General features: G+C 56.5%; 1 protein-coding gene across 1 annotated transcript in view; it reads left to right on the top strand.

Annotated features, from left to right (window-relative positions):
- The first annotated feature begins 339 nt into the window (after positions 1-339).
- The window catches only part of FGD3 (FYVE, RhoGEF and PH domain containing 3), a 50,778-nt gene continuing 45,117 nt past the window's right edge, over positions 340-6,000 (top strand). The window contains exon 1 of the mRNA XM_012651816.1: positions 340-366. The gene's annotated coding sequence lies outside the window, so the exon portion shown is untranslated. The remainder of the gene's footprint in view (positions 367-6,000) is intronic.

The raw sequence follows: 6,000 nt of genomic DNA, 5'->3' as shown, positions 1-6,000 counted from the left end.
CAGATCTACTTGGCAAAGCCCACCGAGGCAGAAGCAGGCTATGGTGGGTCCTCTGTGCCCAGAGCACTCAGGGGCCCTGCAGGCAGCACCTGTTAAACTTTAAACCAGCACTGGCTGCTGCGGGCCAAACAGCCCGGCGTGGCGAAAGCTGTGGACGGTATGTTCACTGTTGTCCCGGCCACCCTGCAAATGAGGCACCTCCAGAACCAGCCAGCCAACCTCCTCTCTCTCCGGTGTAATGATGCGGAAATGCAAATACACCGTCGTTTTGTGACCCATATTGTGAAAATTAGAAAAAGGAAGTTGTGTTTTGCTGTTGCATGAGTTCAGCCCCGGAGGAGAAACACGCTCGACTTCGGAAGACCGGTGAGTGGGGCTTGGCTCCCAGGGTCTTCTCTGAGCCCTAAGAGCCTGCCTGGTTTTGTGAGGGGGATTTTGGGGTGGTGGGGGCATTCAGAGCAGGAGCCATTTGAGGGAGACGGATGTTTTCAAGGCAGGAAGCTGCTCTGGTAGCTCTGAACAGTGTCTTGTTTTTGTTCTGTCCTCTTTCTGTGGGTTCCTCTGGCATTATCTGCAAAAAGTTGGAGTTATTATGAGCATCAAATGGCAAGTGTGAGAAGCCTTTGTAAACTGCCAAGCACCGGGACAGTGCTGGCCGTTGTCTGGGGACGGCTCAGCTCTAACGAGATGGACAGTGGCTGCCTGCACCCTCAGCGAAGCCCGGCGAGGGCCCGGGTCCGAGGCTGACCAGATGCAGGGGCGCCTCCCTGGTTGGGCTGCAGGTGCCCCTGCCTCAGGCAGCGGGACCCTGGCCCAGGCCCTCTCACAGGACCCAGGCTGGGGGGCCAATGGTCTTCCTCTGTCTGAACAGAGGAGGATGGTCCCAGACATATCCTGGGGGCTAGGCCTTCCACGCAGTGTGGCTGCGGAAGCCTCCTCGGCAATCTGCTGTTTAGATATGAACAGACCAGGGCCGCGTAGTGCGGCGCTACTAGGAAGGAGGGCTGAGCCCACCTGGGCCTCCTCAGGACACCGTGCCATGGCCAGACAGCACCGGGCAGCTGCAAGGCCACCTTGAGAGGCTCATAGCCTGAGGGCAGGGTCACGGTGGCAGTGGCCGTACAGCCTGATTCCACCATGGTCGTGCCCGCTGTGCAGAAGGGAAGATGGGGGGGAGGGGGAGGGGCATATTCACGGACACAGGGCATAGCCACACCCAGAGTGCTGGGCTCCTGGGAACCTGCGGGGTGCGCAGTGCGGGGGCTCCTGTCATTGTGGCTCATCGGGGCCATTTGCATGTTCCTGGGGTCGGTGAGTGCTATGGGGTGGTGAGCTGCTGCCGGCCCCTGAGGGTGACAGAAAGGTGAGCCTGGGGCTTCTGAGACCAGGTCAGAGAAAGGAAGCTGGGGTGGCGGGGGGACAGGAGCTGTGGGGTGCAGAGCCCCTGCTGGAGCCAGCCCCAGTGCTGTGACTTTGGGTAGCTGCGCAGACTCTGCTTCCATTTCCTTGTCTGTAAAGGGGCACCTAAGTCGCGCCAGGCTCACCGAGTTTTGAGGCTGGGTGTGCTGAGTGCAGCTCTGCTACTATTCACATCCGTCCTCACCAGTGCCCATGACGGACGTTGTTCAGCCATTCTTGCAGGAGAGGAAACTGAGGCGCAGAGCACTCCACTAGCTCGCCCTGGGCCCCAACACAAGTCTTCTGAGCCCAACAACTTGTTCAGCGGCCCCGGAGTCGGGTGGGGCTGGCCAGCTGGGTATGGAGGGGAGGAAGTGGTTTGTCCCCAGCTGGGCTGTTGACGGAGGCAGGAGGCCACTGGTTCCACTCCTTGGGGGCTGAGATCTGTGTCTACACAAAGACCAGCACCTCCCCACGTGCAGGCCCTCGGAGCTGCACCGGGCTGCACTCTCTGCACACAGAGGCCTGCGGCCGTGCTCTGCTGAGGTTACAGCTGAAGTGACCTGGTCCCGAGAGGCCTGGCCACTGCGCGAGGCCAGGAGGGCCACAAGCCTCAGAGGACGTGTCTGGCTTTGCTGTCCTGTGCCCCCTTGAGGGCCCCGGGCGTGGCCTGTGGACTAGGACAGTGACCCAGGGAGTGGCTGCTGCGTGTGCTGAGAGCTCCCGCTGCATCCTCCCCACCTGCCCCAGGTGGCCCATCAGGACCCCCATTTACAGATGAGGACACTGAGGAGCCCCAGTAAAGCGAGGGGCAAGGGAGTCAAAGGCAGCGTTGGGCAGATGTGAAACCCAAACGAGAATGGGTCTGTGGAACATTTTGGTGGCCACAGGAGGCCCAGGGCCAAGCATATGCTGAAGACAATGAACAAAGGCAGAGGGAAGAGCAGAGCTGGTCACTGCGGTGCCTGCCTGTTCCTAGGCAGGATGACCATCAGCTGGTGGGGACTGAGCCAGCCTGGGAAGGAAACAAGAGATGAAGGGACCCTTCATTCATCCCTGACATTTCCCTCCAAGTGCTGGTCCCTCTGTTCTGCAGATATTGTGGGTCCTGGTGGGTGAGAGGGCCTGGTGTCTGGTGGGGTATACAGGAGCCGTATGCCTGCCACGGACCAGTCTGTGCTGGCTGCAAGGACGGGGTTGGGGCTTTACGTGAAGTGGGGGCAGCCACATGTGGGTCTGGAGCACGTCCCTGTGCCCACGGCACCCCCAGCTCTGCAGGTGAGATGGACACTTGGCCTCCCTGCTCTTCCCCTGGGGTTCCCCTTCCCTGCCCCCTCACCACTGCCCCACTCTCTTGCCCGGACGTGCGGGAGTCCCTGGCAGGCCTCCCTGCCTCCTCTTCAGCTTCTACAACCCTTTAAACACCTGAATGGGATGCCACTCGCCAACACGACCCCTGGCTGCCCGCTGCTGTGAGATCCGTCCTGATCCTACCCCCTCCCTCCCTGGTCTTGCCTGCCTGGGCACGCCGCAGCCCTCATGGCCTGGCCACTCACTCTCCTCTGCCCTGATGCCCTTCCCTCGGTCTGTGATGCTGTTCCCTCTGTCTGAGCCCCACTGAGAAATGAGGGATGACTGGTCACTTAGGTCCCTTGATGTGGAATCCTGGTCACTTAGGTCCCACGAGGTGGGATGACCTGGTCACTTAGGTCCTATGTGTTGGCTGATGATGGACCTTCCAAATCTGCCCTGGGGTTTTGGGTCCCCGCGTATGTACCTCTTGCGAGTCGTGTATGTGGCCACAGGAGGTGAAAGCGACGTCTGGGCCTCCCTGTCACAGTCATCGCCTGACCAGTCACAAGATGCTGTGGGGGAGCCGGGCCTAGTGAGGACCACAGGGGGCGGGCTTTGACTTTCCACGAGCTCAATTTGGATTTTGGATTTTCAAATTTGGACTCAGCTAAAGCACATTTTTGTTTGTTTACATAAAGTACATAATAGAAGGGAAATAAAAATTCCTTGCAATGCTGATTCAAAATCTATTTCTTTACTTACCAAAAATATTTACCGAGTTCTACTGCGTGCCCGGCTGGGGTGTGCGTGGTGAGAGCTGGATGGGAGGGCCACGTCTTCTCTAGGGAGGGCCTGTCTGGGGTGGAGCTCGATACAGCAGGGAGTAAGTGTGCTGCGGCTCTTGCTCAGGCTGGTCTCAAACTCCTGACGTTAAGGGATCCTCCCGCCTCGGCCTCCCAGAGTGCTGGGATTACAGACGCGAGCCACCGCGCCCAGCCTGAAGTTGCTTTTTGTGTATAGCAATGGACAGCGATTTTTCATTCATGGCTATAATGTTTGTATTTATATTCCTTCTAGATGAAAGAAATAAAAACAGAAACAGAAAAGAAATGTAAAATACAACTAAATAAACAATATTTAAAAAGAGAAAGTGAAAAGTAAGAGAAAAATATTCAGTATAAATAAAAAGTAAAAAGACTAAGTAAAAATGGTACAGGTGGTCGTTTCCTGACACTCCAATCCCGCATGTGACGGGGCCCTGTCTGAAGACGTGCCGGGACTTCCTGTTACAACCCCTGCATTGGACCGAATGCATTCCCGGGCTTGCTATCTCGGGCTTGCATCTCTGTGAGCTTCCTGTGCTTGTCGCTTGATTTTACCCTGTCCTGCTGTAGCTGAGCAGGCCTTGCGGCCTCTGCTTGTGACAGGGCCTGGGAGCGCATCAGGTGACACTCACCTGTTGGACTGACGAAAGCATGTGAAATGGCCAGTCTGAGGGTGTAGTTGTTGTGCGCTGCCTCAGGCTTTGGGAATCTTTACAGGACTTTTAATATGTCTATTGTACAGACAAGGAAACTGAGGCTCAGGGAAGTTGAGCTTGTTTGGGGCTGTCCACACAGTACGGGGTAGAAACAGGATCATGGTGGATCCAGAGTGTCGGGGTCAGCCACACCTGCACTGCCTTCAAGATGGTCTTACCGGGGCCCGGAATGCCGTGTTCAGTCTGGGGGTGCTGTCATGTCCCAAGAGACCCCTGGGGGTGGGCCTGGGGCCAGAGCCTCCTAGGAGGCTGGGGCTGTCTTGAGCCTCCTGTCAGCTTGACTGTCCCTCTGGGTGGGCAGGGGGACTCCATCTCTCCCCCTTCCTCCTTCTGCGTTTGCCACCCCCCTACGGTGAGGTGTTCACAGTCTCAGGAATGTAACCCACCAGGAGAGTGTTCCTGCATTTCCCCACAATCATTTATAGTAATATCAGGGCTGCCAGGATGGCACTCCTGCTCTGTGTCACCATGCATGCTGTCCCCCAGCCTCACCCCCCAGGTGGTGGCACCGCACTCTGCAGCCTGGAGGCCACACTGTGGGGCCTTGACTAGGGCCCACCCCACCCTGGGGTCTGTGCAAGCCCCTCCCCAGGGTGCCAGTTGCCTGAGGAGCAGCAATGGCTGCACAGTGGGGACCTGGAGGAGGAGGAGGGCAGGGGCCTCAGAAAGGGGCACTAATGATTCACCTCTGCTGGATACCCCCAGCTGGGCCAAGAGGTTTGTAAGGCGACAACTGGCCTGGTGCAGGGCTTTGTCCTGTGGGGCACATGCTTCCAGGTGGGACGTGTGGAGAAAAGGCTGCAAGAATAGAGGCCCTGGGTCCCTGGCATGGCTGCGAGTGAGTTTAGCTACTTTTAAATCATTGTCATCTTGGCATGAACTCACAGAACTTCCCGTAAGAACCTTCTGAAATGCATTTTTTAAAAGTTTTTCCTTTTAACTGTGGTAAAATACACACAACACGAAATGTAATACCTTAACGATTTATGAGTGCACAGTTCAGTGGCGTTAAGAACATTCACCATCCATCTCCAGAACCTTTTCATCTTCCAAACTGAAACTCTGTCCCCATTAAACACTAACTCCCCGCTCCCCCTCCTCCAGCCCCTGGCAGCCACCATTCAACTTTCTGCCTCTATGACTGTGACAATTCTGGGTCCCTCGGATGAGTGGAGTCACACGGAATTTGTCCTTCTGCATGTGGCTTATTTCATTTAGCATCGTGCCCTCAAGCTTCATCCCTGTTGTGGCATGTGTCGGATTTCCTTCCTTTTTAAGGCTGGACAATATTCCATTGTATGGACAGACCGCATTTTCTTTATGCTTTCGTCTGCGGGCGAATGCCTGGGCTGCTTCCGCCCTTTGGCTATCGTGACTATTGCTGCCGTGAACAGGGGTGTGCAGAGTCTGTTCCAGACCCGCTTTCAGTTCTCCTGGGGGAGACAGTGGACTCCCTTTGGAAACTGGTGTTGGCGCGGATGTAGCAGGTCTAAGAGAAGCTGCCGCGTATCTAGGAGAGGCAGAACCTCGGCCCCACCCCTAGCCTGCCCGCCCCCCTCCACGCTCACAGCCTTGGTGCCAGAGCTACGGGTCATTTTTACTTCCTTTTTGTTTTTGTATAATTTCTAAGCTTTCTAAGAGGACTCATACAGTTTTAAACAGTAACTTTCAAAGGTGGTCTGAGCCAATGGAGAGGTGCTGCTTTCATGCGTCTCCTCTTCCCCCTGCTCAGTCCCCATGCCCTGTCCTCTCCAAGGGCCACCGCCCCC

The sequence above is a fragment of the Propithecus coquereli genome, unplaced genomic scaffold (assembly GCF_000956105.1).
Source record: "Propithecus coquereli isolate 6110/MARCELLA unplaced genomic scaffold, Pcoq_1.0 Scaffold370, whole genome shotgun sequence".
Classification (NCBI taxonomy): domain Eukaryota; kingdom Metazoa; phylum Chordata; class Mammalia; order Primates; family Indriidae; genus Propithecus; species Propithecus coquereli.
Note: the sequence above shows the minus strand (reverse complement) of the source record. Positions and strands in the feature narration are given on the sequence as shown.